Here is a 16245-nt window from a genome sequence, read left to right as displayed (position 1 = left end):
TTTTGGTTTTATTTTTAAGAGTCAGTTTTTTTTAAGGGTAGAAACGTCCCACGTATGCGGCGTTAGATGCTTCAGTTGACAGAAAGAAGCTATTCGCATTTCGTACCGGCATCCGTACGCGGCGCACACGTGTGTTAGATCAGAGACGTTCATCAGCAGGGTTGCTTGTGGGGTATATGTCCTGTCTTTGATATGAGGTTTTCGCTCACTTATTAGGTGGTTCGCGCACGTGTGTGCTTTGATATTGGTAATCGTATATCGGTGCACATTTGCCAATACACGTGTGGGCCATCTGATCAGTGGAATAACTGGGGTTATTGGGCTGATGAACGTCCTGCTGCCTCAACGAATGGACGTCTTGGATGTCAAACATGTGTGCCTTTCCGGCACGTGTGCGCATCTTGTGTTTATGTGGTGTCATGCGAGGTTAAAACGGGGAACGTGTTTGACACGCAGAGCTTCGCGGAACGTATGCGCGTGTGCAGTAAGGCTCATGTACACCACACATGTGCCTGCATGGATCTAGTCCATCCACCGTAACGTCACCATTATATTGATGCACTAAACCAAGTACCATGTTGATACACTGGTCAAGTGGGCCACAGTGATGCACTAAACCAAGTAGCATGTTGATACACTGGTCAAGTGGGCCACAGTTTGCAAATATAAATATAAGAGGGAAGACCAACCTGATGGATGGCTAGATCTGGCTAGAATGTGTGGTGCTGCCTCGTGTGGTATATACATCAAGTGTGCGCTTAGCAAAGCTTACAGACTCAAGGATACAATGGGCTGCATTCATGCATCTACAGATTTAGAAGTGAGACCCCATTAGATATTTCATGACCACAAACCTTGCTTATCTAAGTATACATGGATATCTACTCACAGCGTAAGAATAAAAATTTCTGTTTGTTGCATTCTAATTGGGCTATATTTCGCGTTTGCATTTAATGTAGCGGTGCTAATCATGTTAGTAGTCGCATGAACCAATTAAAAAATTTCTTATTTGTGACAAGCAAATAAATAAAGTTATTTCTATCATTGGACATTTATTTAGATGGTACTCTACGAAACCAATGCACATCGACTGTGATGTGCATTTGAAACCTAACTACTTGGTTCATCAATCACATCACTTGATGTTTAGTTAAGAGCTCAAAAATATAACAAACCTAAGTATAAAGTCGGTAACAACTCAATAAATAATAGAAATTGGACATCCAATGTTTTTAAAAAAACATCAAAACCTTTACACTACCATGTAACTTTTGGATGAAGTTGATATTTGTATCTTTTCATTATATTAGTGGGAGTAAAACTAATAGGGGCATCCAAGATAAGTTGGACTGATCTAATAAGAGATTAGCTCACTAGCACAGCCATCCAACAAACAAGATCGACTTACAACTCATATTTTTTTCTTTAACCATAGGAAAAGGATGATTGGAAAGCCTTATATACAAGTATAGGCCGCCCAATGGGCAAGACAGGCCAAGATAGTGTATGCCAGAAGAAGCTCACCACTGTATAGGATAAATGCTTGTTGGATTTCTAGGAAAACACAATGTCGTTTAAGGCAATTTTTCAAAAATTCATGTTTTAGTTTATCCTAAGATCTCGTCTTTGATAGAACTATGTTTCCATAACACTGAATTTACAATTAACTATTTAAATTGTAGCTTGAATGAAATGCATATGTTGTAGATTTCTCAAACAATGTTGATGTCACTTATCCAACAAGGTCTCTTCTTGATTTCCAGATTGAGAGAAAGCAAGAGATCCATATCAACTTCTGGATAGAGGAGAGCAATGTGTACACATCCACACAAGTGGACCTCATGCTCATGTGGAGAAGAAAGAACTTCCCTCTCATGCACTCTCTCTATCCCTAACTTGCACCTAACTCGCTTACCAACCAGGTCTCTACCCTTTGAGACAGGATATGATAAATAATAAGGGGTTTAAGGTTTCAAGGGTATTCCACATATCTGACTCCATCATTGTATAATTTTTCATAACCCATATCCATAAATTGAAATTTATAGCTGCCTTATCGTGCATGTGCTTCTGTTCCAATCATTCTGCTGTTAAGACCATCCATCAAAGATCTATATCTTGTATTGGTCAAATATTAGTTCATTAGATTTTCACCAAGTGCAATCGAAATTGTTTTAATGAATTTTTAATAGTTGAAAAAAAGCATAAAACCTTTTAAACTACTAAACCCATTAATTAAATCTCCGTCATAAATACCTTTATGAGAAACCAGTGGATTCCTTACTGGATTAACAAACCCTAATGGATACACTCAACCGCACCTTCTAATAACCATACAATGGTCTCAAAAAAGTGAGCGAGAGTCATTCAACTAAAATCTTGAACATAGACACATGTCTACGCATCTAAGGAATAATCATCTAAGTATCATGAAGTTTCTTTATAATTCAAGCAAATAGACCTTCGGACTAGTGACTTAATCTCAATCCTCCAATGCAAGTGTCCTCGTATGTGGAGATTGTCCATTGTGTTGTCCAGTGACAGTCTCCTCTACACTGGATAATCATTCCCATATCTATTTTAAAATCTATAATGTTCAATACATGAACAAGGTAATGAGATCTATGAATCACAACTCTCCACTAGTCAATTGCCATTGTGTCCAATCTCAAGCTTTTAACCAAATAAGTCACCCCCTACTAATAATGCTTAATATGTTTAAGGTGACAATACATATTAACTAAGACAGTAATACATTCATATATTAACTAAGAAATGGGAATCCATTCACCAAGGACACTTGGTTATCATAATATACAGCTAAGATCATCATTATCACATCCACACGGCTAATAAATTAGGATCTCATTGGTTTTTTAAGGCACAATTCTAACGCTGTTAGAAGCCAGAAAGTCTGCACATTAGGTAGTGGAAATAGTACATAAAACACTAATCATCATCCAAATTATTTTCCTTAGAGTCGCCCACATGAATCACAAGTGGACTTTGGTTGGAATAGATTTCATACAATCATCACAATGAACCCTATGAAAATTAAGAATCGACATCTCTCTCCTAACTATATCCCTTTGATATGGCCCACCTAAATCCAAGATCAGAATTATTTTTGGAGTTTGGACCTAGCATGGGATTACATACAATCAACGTTTTTTTACACATGCACTCACACTCTACGCATACCCACACACTCACAAACATACAATCAACGTTTTTTTACACATGCACTCACACTCTACGCATACCCGCACACTCACAACACAGTAGGATTTCACCATAGTTGGTACTCAAACACATGACCTCATGTTAAAACTCTTGTGGGTCTCCCATCGAGGCATGAGTAAGGACCCGTGATCATTTACCTAATATATTAAAAAGAAATTTCATGGGATGCTCACCCTTAACTTATTTTTATAGGGCCCACCATGATTTGCGTGTGAGATCCACTCTAATCCTTAGATGTGTCATCCTACATTAGGCCCATGGACAAAAAACCAAGCTGGCTTGTGACTAAAGTGAACCATACTAAAGAAAAAAGTTGGGAGAGAGACATCCACCCTAGGCCCACCATGATTATCATATGAAATCCGCTTCAACCATTAGACGCCACTCCAAAATTTAGACATAGGGCAAAAATGGGCTCATTTGTGATTCAGGTGAGCCACACCAAGAGAAACAATTTGGAGGGTGAGCATTACCTTATTAAGTTTACAATAATATGATCCATACGAATCATGATTGGGGTTGAGTTTTGGGTCCCCAGCATAGCAGGGTGACGTGATTGCTGGTACAGAGTGAATTTCACATCAGCATCATGATAGGGCCCACCTGAGCTGCAATCCCTTTGTCCATGGGCTATAACTCAATCAACTGTTACGGAATTGTAACGAAAAGTATTCAAGTGATAATTACTTGGATCAACAAGGTGGCATAATGAAAACAGTTTTGAAGAAGTTACCAGGATACAAGTCATATATTAATTAGGCAGTTTCTTTTTATCTTTTTTTTCGAAAGCAACGGTGGAAAACCGTCGTTCTCAGAGTACTAAATAACATATGGTGATCTTAGTTGCATCTAGACATTTTGATAATACAAACTACTGATCTAAACTGTTTATTAGGTACGATGCACGTTTCATGGGCTACCATACCAATATCACATTGATTTTACAAATATTAACCATTTGATCAATAGCCACTGTTGAAATGGACGGTCAAAATCATTTACATAGAAATAGGTCCAATGTCAGGGCCATTACGTATTGCTCAATATCTGAAAGAATTACTTTTATTGGAACATGGTAGCAATCCCATCCATGACTTGGAAAGAGGGTGGTTATTATAGAAAATAGGCCGAAAAGGATGGATTGTATTGTCTGATAATTAGTGTAAGTTTTAGATGGCAGTGCATGAAATGTCAAATCTGAAATAATGCACGGTTCAGATTAATTGATTGGACTGTATTGAAGAGATAGAACTAAGAGTAATATTACTTATAGTAAATACTCTTGAGATCACGGGAGCATATCTCTTCGGATTTGGTTTTGCGTCCGGTGCAACATACAACCGGGGCTATGTCGCGCCCAATCAGGCCCACATGATAAGATGACCGAATTATCTAAACCGTCCATATTTTGTTTGCTTCCATAAACAAGCTGTTTCCACACATTATTCACGCTTCAATGATGATCCCAAGCTCTTATTTTAAGATTGCATTCGGGTCACCTATATATTTTTTTTCATTGTTCTGGATGCATCTTCATATTGTGATAGCCACAAAAGTAGACCCAGACTGAGTGCTGGACCCAACTTTATTTGCATATGATGTGATATAATTTTATTAGATAGCAAATTTTAAGAGCCACATAAAGCATGTTTGAAATGAGTCTAGATTGCTTCATGCCACGAGAAGAGATTCCTAAGGTAGCCCATCTAATCAAATCACTATGGCTAAATTCGTTTGAGCTATGGATTGGTCTAATTGTTATTTTTTAGTAGTTCACCGTCCAATCAAATTCCACCACCTGCTTAATTTAATCCATAGCATACCATGGCTTAAAATAATATTCATATGCGCCAAGCATAAATTGCCTAGAGACTACCTGGTGACCTGACTCTATGCCCACCATGTACTCAATTTACCCACATCATCCATCCATTTTTCCATCTCATTTTATAGTATGAGCCGAAAAATTAGACGGGTCCAAAGTTCAAGTGGACCACACTATAAGAAACAGTGGAGATAATGGCACCCAAGGTTGAAAACTTCTTAAAGCTGACCATGATGTTTATTTGCCATGAAACCTGCTAATAAGGTCATGTAAATTTAGATGAAAGAGGAAAACAAATATCAACTTGGTTTGTAAAGGTTTTCAGCCGTAGGCATCCAATTCCTTCTATTTCTTGTGGTGTGGTCTACTTTAGCTTTAGATCTACTTGATTATTTTTTTTAGCTCGTGCCCTAAAATAAGCTGGCAAAATGGGTGGATGACATGGATAAAACACATATATCACAGTAGCCTACACAGCTACGTAGGCAATGACCTCGCCTCCAGGCAATTTGATGGAGACTGTAATATGATAGAAGCATCATTTCCATGCGGTAGGTTAAACCATGGATCTGGACCAAACACCTAACAAATCCTAGCATGTACAACCTATAATTGAAAGTTAAGAAAAAAAATGATGTTTTTAAAGGTTGAATTTGTTGTGGCCCTGAAAATGTTTCGAAAAGACAAATGTGTCTCTGTTTTTTTATTTGACCATACGTATGTCGGCACAGCTATACATGGGGATTCCCACTTTCCTATTTTTCATGTTATTCTCTCTTATAGTGTGTGGTCTATATACAAAAGGCACGGATGAAGAGATGTAGGCTATTTTATTTTATTCATATGTTTAAAAAAATGACTTAGTATTATTTTTTATTTTTATTGTTTTTAGTAAAGAAAAAAGCAATGTATTGTTACTCCGTGAAATAAACATATTTTTGAATTACGTAAATTACTGCGCCTATTAATGTCTTTTATTTTGGTTTAACTATTTAGCTTCTTCTTTGATCCTTTTCTTTTATAATTTGGCTTAGCCTACATTAATCGTGCAATAGTAGTTTTTTCGCAACATTATTAGTGATATTCAAATGAATGGTGGAGATGTAAAAGAGTCTACTGTTGTAGTTCAAAGAAAAGTTGAGAGAATGATGGCTTTTAACCGAGGACGTTAGGTAGACGGTCCCAATCTACTGTCGTCAGGGTAGATGGTGTAAAATGGCTCCCAATCATGAACAGGGAGTTATTAGATACTCTGGCCGGCTCTGACACTTGATGCACAGGCACTTAAAACCTGTACATGTAGCATCCATTACCTCAAAGTAAACCAACTAAATTGTGGACCTTGTTGTTGCTGTTTCCCAATATCAGATTGATTGAACAATCCTAACCTTTGACATGTGGACACTTGTTTCATGACATGGGATTATTGGATATTTTTCACTTCTAACCGTCCGATAAATGTTCACCATTTTAGGAATCGAAATCGTGACTGATGAGTCACCACGCATATGTGTGGGACCCGTAATTTGGACAATTTAATGTGGATTTTCTATATTCACATTTGCAATTTCGAAGGAATTTCTTAGTGCTTTTATCATCTTTGAATAAATCATTCACCTTTAACTGCCCAATAAATGTTCATTAAATGTTCATCTGTCCATTAATTAATATTACAACACGCGTGAGTCATGACCCATACAAAATGGGATCTGAAATTTGGAATTTTGAAAAAAAATTGTTTTGACATTTTGACCCACCTAATTAGTCGACATGCCTTTTTTTTTCTTTCTTTTATTTATTTATTTTATGGATAAGCTTCATGATGGGATCCAATATTTTCATGGCTTAGATCCACCATCGAGATTAAAAAAAGCCATTTTAAAAAAAAATCTTAGAACAACCCAACATAGAGTATATACTAAAAACTGCATGCTTTTAAAAGTTTACTGGATAAACATTTACTTTTAAATACACACCTATATTAAAAAAAATAGCTAATTTGACTAAAAGATAGTTAATGAAGGTGGCAATTATCAACCTAAAAGATAATGAGTCCGTGTCCTTTGTTTGCCACCGGTAGGAATTTCCTGTTTGTTGCAATATGATTAGGCCATATAATCATTGTCTGCATTTAATGCAGCAGTGCCGACAACATTAATAATAACATGGACCAATCACATCATAATAAATAGGAAATCCTTGCTTGTGACAAGTAAAGGACCCAAATTCAAAGATAATTTAGTTTCCACTATTTTCTTTTGATTGCACATTGCCCACGTAGCTTTGGTAAGCCAAAGTTTGGTACGGCCCACTGCGATGTCCTTATCACATCCATATCATCCTTCCATTTACCATCTAATGGTAAGATGTGAACTCAAAAACTAGGCTAATGCTAAATTGAGATACGGCTTGTGGAGGTTTCCATTCTCCCTTGTTTCCTTTGAGGGTGATCCACTTGAGTTTTTTATGTACTTTGCTCTTGGGCTCATGTTCTATCTTCAACTTAAGGTTTTTTTTTTTCTTTTATTTATTTATTTTATGGATAAGCTTCATGATGGGATCCAATATTTTCATGGCTTAGATCTACCGTCGAGATTAAAGAAAGCCATTTTTTAAAAAAATCTTAGGACAACCCAACATAGGGTATATACTAAAAACTGCATGCTTTTAAAAATTTACAGAATAAACATTTACTTTTAAATACACACCTATATTAAAAAAATAGTTAATTTGACTAAAAGATAGTTAATGAAGGCGGCAATTAGCAACCTAAAAGATAATGAGTCCGTATCCTTTGTTTGCCACGGGCAAGAATTTCCTGTTTGTGGCAATATGATTAGGCCATATAATCATTGCTTGCATTTAATGCAGCAGTGCTGGCAACATTAATAATAACGTGGACCGATCACATCATAATAAGCAGGAAATCCTTGCTTGTGACAAGTAGAGGTTCCAAATTCAAAGATAATTTAGTTTCCACTATTTTCCTTTGATTGCACCTTGCCAACATGAGCTCTGGTAAGCCAAAGTTTGGTACGGCCCACTGTAATGTCCTTATCACATCCATATCATCTGTCCATTTACCATATAATGGTAAGATGTAAACTCAAAAATTAGTCTAATGCTAAATTGAGATACGCCTTGTTGAGGTTTCTGTTCTCCCTTGTTTCCTTTGGGGTGATCCACTTGAGTTTTTTTATCTACTTTGCTCCTGGGCTCATGTTCTATCTTCAACTTTGATAGATAGAGTAGATGTCATGGAGATGTAGTGGTAGCCATGGTAGCCATGGTTTCAACAAGTAAGCATTTCCATCTCCCAATCGTCATTTCCCCTATTTGTGGCCCACCTTAGTTTTGGATTACTTAAGAGTTGGCAAAATTGATAGTCATGGTGGGCCTTGCAGAGCTTTGGGTTACAAGAATTTTATATTATGGTATTTCACAAGAGTAAATGACATTTAACTGTGGGCTGGGCATGTAGGCCTTTACAATGGCTTTTTTGTTATTTTAAAAAAATATCATATTTCGTTCTTATGAATTTCCAATGATGAGGGTTATTTTACTAATGGCTTAAAAAGTGAGTATTTATTTGACATAAAAAATTAAAAATAGGCAATTTTCAATATTTATACTAAATGATAGACAAGACATGCCCTAGTTTTTCTTCTCTCTTCTCTTCTCCTTTTTTCTCCTTAGACAACAAGGTACAATTGTTGTTTTGTCCAATCACGTCTGGATTGGGAAGTGCAAGGGAATGTCTGGATTAAAAAACATTCAAACCTTATCTTTTGATCGTAGGACCGGCCACGTATGTTGTCGAGGACACGCCACACCACTGAATATGGCTAGCAAACGAGCGTAGTCCTTATCAGTCAAAAACATTCGCGAGACTAGTGTTGGTAGGGGTGAAGAGAGCATGTTTATCACTTCCGAGGATGATTTATTTGTATGAGATTCACCTTTTTTGTATGTGACAATACCGCATTATGTGCATGAGATACCAAAAATCCGCCTAATTCAACACTCGAGTGGCTTATTGATATGACTAATGAATGAGAATCATCAACCATACCAAGTTGTATCAAACCATAAGACCAAAACATGCCCAAACACGTGCACCCAATTCAAGATGGACATTCTTCTATTAGCAATGGAAGGAAAAAAATAAAGCTCTTATCAATTTTAATGGCATATATCATATGTCTCACGTGTGTAAACATGCAATTGCACAAACCTTGACCAAAGCCTGTAGAAAAGATAAGAAAATATGAAAAGAGCAAAACACTCATATCTACTTAAATGAGTGTAGACACCTCACCAAAAATAAGATTAAACCATTCTATGGCTTTTAGCTAAGCTTCGATAAAGACATCTTTAAAAGATTAAGACTTATTAAAAAAACCATGTTACTCAAATGGAGTACATTTTTGGCCAATCATTAAAACATTTTGATGGACTAAATTGATAGATCAAAGGCTTCAACTACGCACAACATCGATCAGGCCACATTTCCCATACTCCAACAGTTGGGAAATACGAACCGATCAAGTCACAAGGATCCCCTTCGCCTTCTAGAGATAATTATCGGATCTGATCGACCCACGCTAAATAGGGTGAAGAGCATCTCAAGGCTATACATCATAGCTCCCAAAACCTTGAAAAGTCACCTTACATAGCGGTTGACGAGAAGAAAAGGCAAAATTCGCTATAAGGTTATTAAAGGACCGCCAATTCGATAGAAGGTACTTGAAGGACCGTATATCCACATGTAAGCCTCCTTTTTTACTCTCTAATTGTTGTTAATCCCGGAATTTGGAGGTCTTTTCTCTTTATTGCTTCAACCCAAAGGTGGGTTTAAATAACTACTCTACAAGATTATACAATGAAGCTTATTTAAAGATTCTATATATATAGTATATTACAACTAATGATAACTCATATATACAATATTCTCAACCCCCCCCCCCCCCTCCCAAACTGATGTGGGGTAACGAACCAACATCATTTTGCCACGAAGAAACCTATGACAAGATGAGGTCATAGTTTTTGTAAATAAATTAGCAAGTTGTAGCTCAGATATCACGTGAGAAAGATAAATTATTCCAGTTGTGTATTTTTCTCTCACAAAGTGGCAGTTAACTTCAATGTGTTTAATGCGTTCGTGAAATACTGGATTGGAAGCCAACTGAATAGTATTGAGGTTGTCAGCATATAAAGGAGTTGGCAAAGACAAATGAAACCCGAGATATGTCAACAATCCCTGAAACTAAGTAATTTCACTACATACCTCTGTCATTGCACCATATTCGGCTTCTGTGCTAAATCTAGATACCGTTGTTTGCTTCTTACATTTCCAGCTAACCAATGATTTTCTCAAGAAAACATAATAGCCAGTATCATGACTCTGATACCATGTTAATCTCAAAATTTGGAGATCTTTTTCTATATTGTTTTAACCCAAAGGTGAGTTTAAATACCCACTCTATAAGACTATACAAGGAAGCTTATTTAGAGCTTCTGTATATATAGTATATTACAACTAATGATAACCCATATGTACAATATTCTCACAATTGTCATAGCCGATGATAGCTAAAAGCAAGCCTATAAGCCGACAAACGGTCCCTACTATAGGCCACCTTTCTCTAATTACTAAGGGGGACAACAATAACCTTTACAAGCTAGTCGCATATAGGCGGTCTATGTCTATTTAAAGTTTTAAACCACACTCAATGAGCAACCAAGGTAGTTAATAGAGAGGAGTCATGAAAGAGATAATTTATGCCATATAGGATTTTTTGAGTGTGCAAGGTACATGTGCGGTGGTCAGCCAAAATCTTTACTGCTCTAAAACTATGCCCAACTCAAAAGATAACCATAAAAGAAACTGCTAAAAGTCAACAGTATAGTTGGAATCAGGAATATCATACTATCCTTTTGTAGAAATGAGTGTCCGGTCCCCTATTTTTCATCCAATATCTCAATTTAATCTCTATTAATCCACACATTCTAAAAACATCAACAACATACACCCACTTCTTCTTCTTTTTCTTCTTGCAATGTTTCTTCCTTATTTACATTATCCTTTTATTTTATTTTCCTACCTAAGATCCTAAATCCCATGAAGTAAGACTATATGTAATATAGTCATAGTTTTGTTAATTCTCCTAAAAAGTATTAAATCCCATGAAGTAAAGGCCACACACAATATGTGTAGAAAGGGTGCCCAATCCCTTTATTTTCGGTCACCGAGTTCCTCACTCAAAATCTACGGCTACATATCAAATGTAAGAGTCACTTGAGTTAGGGAATATCACGATTCCCTAACCTTTTAAGTGATTTTATAATTTCTAGCTAGTTATAGATTCTAAGTTTCATTTGGCTAGTAGTGAATCTAAGTCAAATGCATTACCATATTAGAGTCAATCTCACACTCACACAGCTCCAAACTAAATAGAGAAATAAAGTTGAGAAAGTGAGGGCATCCACGCTTGTCACGACACCATTTACAACAAAATATAAGTAAAATAAACTAAAATATATCCAAAAATAAAAGAAAAAAATCATAACTTGAGAAGAAATGCCATCAAAAGATACTTTTGTGGACCCAAAAGTGTACCACGGGTGCCAAATGCATGGTTTATTGATGGATCTAAGGATTTTGGTCTCATTGTATAAGGTATTTGGGCACATTTCCACACTCTAATTTATGTTAAAACTCATCGGTAAGTAAATCAACCCAATCCATCAATATTAGGTTGTTTATGTCCTCATCGTCCTCCTCGGGTTGGAAAGGACTCGACCCCAAGTCTGATCCGCAATCCGCTACCAATATTAAATACATTAGAAATGTTTAGTCTAGGTGGTACCTTAATGCGATAGGCGTTGTCATTAATTTGCTTCAAGATCTTGCATGAGTTTTTTTTTTTTTTTCGCTTAACTTATTGTAAGTGTCGGCCCCGAACCGTTTTCTTTTTACGTGGACCCACACCCTATCTCTCTATTCAAAAATCACATTCCGATATTATTTATCTACCGCAAATCTTGCATAGGACAAAAGGCTAACATTCCCATGGTTATAGATTTCGCATGGACCCCTTTTCTCATGGGTTTCAGTACTATTTTCTAATTATCTTTAATGAATATATATGTATTTTTCTACCATCGTGAATTATTCACACAATCGTATTTCCATGGTCAACCAAATAATACATGGCATACGTTCAACCCTTAGACTACGTTGCATCACGTATTGTCATAATAGGTTTTACCAATTGTGAAATAAACAAAGCAACGACGAGAAACCTTTACCTCACCCCCTTCTTAAACCAAGTAAATTTATAAGGAACTAGATACTTCTCAGTTCTCAATCGGAGCTCTTCTACTACCTCTTAATATATGACATTTTCATAGCTGCCACAATCAATGATGACTTGTAGACTTTGACATTCACTATGCAACACATGTAGAAGATATTAGTCTATAACCAATCATCTTCCTTACGTGACTTTGGTGCGAGAAGAACCTTTTAGATCAATAACATTTCTGAACCATCACTATTTTATCTCCATCATCAGTATCATAATTTGCACTATACGTTCTCTCTATGGTCTCACCTTCATCATTAACTAACTATTATCCACATCTGCTTTGGAGCTACCAACCAAATTGACTTGTCGCTGCATACATTCAAAGGCCATTTCGTTGCATCTATCGCACTAATAGTTTTCTAACTTATTTGTACTACCGCCCCATCATTAAAAACTCATGACCTAGGCGTTAGAGTAACATTTTTAACTCGACTCGAACCCCCTATTGACTTACTAATACTACCCACAATAATGGTGAATTGATTAGAAGCTTCCATGCAACTATACTTAGTTTTGTTCCTCTTTTCAATTAAAGTAGCTTGTCTGCATGCTTCTGTAATGATAAACATTAGCTAAATCCCCAACTGATATGCAATAGTGGGCTACAACCTCCCCTTTTTTTTTCTCAACACACGCACACACACCCCCACACACTCACGCCAGTGGGATTTCACCACCTATGGACACTCGAACCCTTGACCGGGTGTTGAAACTCCTAAGAGTCTACCACCGGAGCAAGAGTAAGGATCCGTATTTTTTTGAAACTCAGGAGCTGAGTTGTGCTCGACCCCCAAATTTCAGGACGTTACACTTAGATAAATTATTTCAGGCCACCGGATTATGGAACTATTCCACATACTCCTATATAGTCATGTCCCCATGTCGGATATGCTATAAATGTTGAAAAAGATATTATACATAGTTGATGGGTATAGAGGCCTCTTTTACGAGAGACTTCATTTTCTTCCATTTTTCACTTTAGACTTTTCACACTTGTCTCAAGTGGCCTTAACCTATTCCTACCACGTTGAAACTATGCCTTTCAATTTCATGGCGATTATTTTCACTTTTATTATTATTTTTAAAATTTTTTTTTTTTATAAATGCTTTGTCCATTTCATTGTAATCAAAGATCCTCTATATAGCATCAATCCAATTTAGAAAATTATCCCCGCGCATGCTACTGTAATATTCAAGGATTTCTACCTTCACTTCTAACTCCCTACTTTGATCATGATAATCATTTCTTCCCGCTCGTGCTGCTCAACCAATGATGCTTCATGATGGAATGGGTTAATGCCATTCCTACTCAACCTATTATCATTATTTTCTTGAGTTGATGGTTCATTTCTTGCTAATAGCATGGTGAGTTGTTGGGAGATGGTTTACATTTGCCTCTTGAACATGGAAAATCTCACTTCTTTTGGATATACATCCTCCTCGTCTACTCGTCTTGCATCCTAGCTTTTACCTTTATGCGACATCATTATAAGAGAAAAAGCTCATGCAAGAATGAAATAATGGCATAAATGGAGGCTCTAATATTAAATATGGTGTAGCTAACAAATGAGAATCGTTAACCACATGGAACTGTATTAAACTCTATGACCAAATTATGCCCAAACACATCCAATCCAAGATAGATATTCTTTTACTAGCAATGAAAGGAAAGGGATGGAAAAACCAATGAATAATCAAAACTCTTACTAATTTTGATGCCCTAAATAATAGGCCCCATACGTGCAAACATAAAATTGCACAAACTCTGGCCAGAGCTTGTAGAAAAGATAAGAACATGTCTCAAAAGTTACCAAATAATTTTTGTTATTGAGTTTTATATAAAAGCGAATAAAGAAAAGCCCAATGACTAATTTTAACCTTATGTAAAGTATAAATCATTAGTTAAATGTTATACGTTTAACTTTACAATCTTAATTTAAAAGAAAAAGACTAAAATATCTATATTTACTTATGTGAGACATAAGCAAAATAAAATAAATAAAAATTCTTTTTAAAAAATCATAATTTAAAGAAAATGCAATTAAAAAATACTTGTGTAAATTCAAAATTATATGACAGGTACCATAATGCATGGTCTACCGACGAGTCTACAGATTGTGTCCATTTTCGTGCTGTAATACATGCCAAAACTCATAGGCAAGTAAAATAATTTGATCTATTTTGGATCATTATCTAAGGATAGAAGCCAAAAAAATGAGGATTATAATAATTTAATACTCACCATTTAGAACTTACAGGTCCGCTATAATGTTTATTTGCCATCTAATCTATTGATGAGGTCATATAAATTTGGAGAAGTAAAACACAAGTTTTAGCTAGATGCACAACTTTTATAACCCTAAAAAGTTTTTAATGGGGAATCAATGACCACCATTTCCTGTAGTGCAGTCCACCTGACATTTGAATATGAGTAAGCTGGTAAAATAGTTTGACGGTACAGATAAAACACATACATCAAGGTGGGATCACATAGCACCATCTGGTAGTGTCGGTATGCCATAGGCGTCTGTTGCAGCCTCTATGGTCCCACTGTGATGTATGTGGTAAATCCACTCCATCCATCTTTTTGGCCAAACAGGTCCAAAGCTCAACCAAACCACACATGAAAACTTCGGGGATTAAATGGCCACTGTTAAAAACTTCTTTGGTGCTACCGAAGTTTTGGATAAAACCAATGGTTACATTTTCACTTTATCCAGGTCTTACACAATATGGACGGGTTGGATCACGTATATACATCACGGTCGGTCCTAGAAGATTTGAAGGGTAGGCAGGGAGTGGATTGCCTGTGACCAGGGGTGTACATCCAGTCGAATCGAGTCGAGCTAGCCTCAGCTGGACTCAGCTCGGCCACTAGCCAACCTCAGCTTGAACTCGGCTTGGCTCGGTCCTCGAGCCTGACTGACCAGCTCAACTCGGTTCGTTCAACACCTTGGGCCAGCTCGGGTTGAGTTCGAGCCAAGATCGAGGCGAGTTCACCATTGAAGCATTTTCACAAACACCTGGACTGCACCTTCCAAATCTCACTGTATTTGAGATACCAAGAATGGTTTTACAAGTATTTTATCAAATACCTTCTAAACAACATAAAAATTAAGAAAAAAAAGAGTTTTGGTTTCCTATACATACTTTCCTTGCCACCAGCCATACTTATTTGAGTCATTTCATCAAACACTTGGTGAGCAACATTAATATCAACGTAACCGAGTTACCAAACTGGTTTGATCCGAGTTCGAATTGAGCTGGGTTCAATCCAAGTCGAGTCGAGCTCGGGCCAACTCGAACTCAGCTGGAACTCATTTTCGAGTTCAAAAAATCAGCTCAACTCGGCTCAAACTCTGCTCTGAACCGAGATGATTCGAGCTTTTCAAAGTTCAGTCGAGCTAGGTAGCTAGCGCAGTTTGTGTACACCCCTACCTGTAACCTGGGCACATAGATATCTGTGTGCCCGGGCTGTGTGGAGTTCACAGAGATGTCCATGATAAATCCACTCCGTCCATCTGTTTTGAAAGACCACAATGGAATAGGATTATAAAAATAAGACAGATCCAAAACTCAGGTGGGTCACACCAGCAAAACACTAGGAACAGCAACGTCCACCACCGTTGAAACCTTATTAGATCTGTCCAGGATGTTATATTCCATCTAAACCGTTCATAGAATTATTACCACTCAGATAAACGGTGGGAACAAGTATAATCTGATTCAAAACTTTTGTCACCGCCATGCATTTAATTTAATCCTTTCAATCCCTGTGATTTTAAAAATCCTGTCTTATGGTGGTCT

The sequence above is a fragment of the Magnolia sinica genome, chromosome 8 (assembly GCF_029962835.1).
Source record: "Magnolia sinica isolate HGM2019 chromosome 8, MsV1, whole genome shotgun sequence".
Classification (NCBI taxonomy): Eukaryota; Viridiplantae; Streptophyta; class Magnoliopsida; order Magnoliales; family Magnoliaceae; genus Magnolia; species Magnolia sinica.
This window is presented reverse-complemented; position numbering follows the sequence as displayed.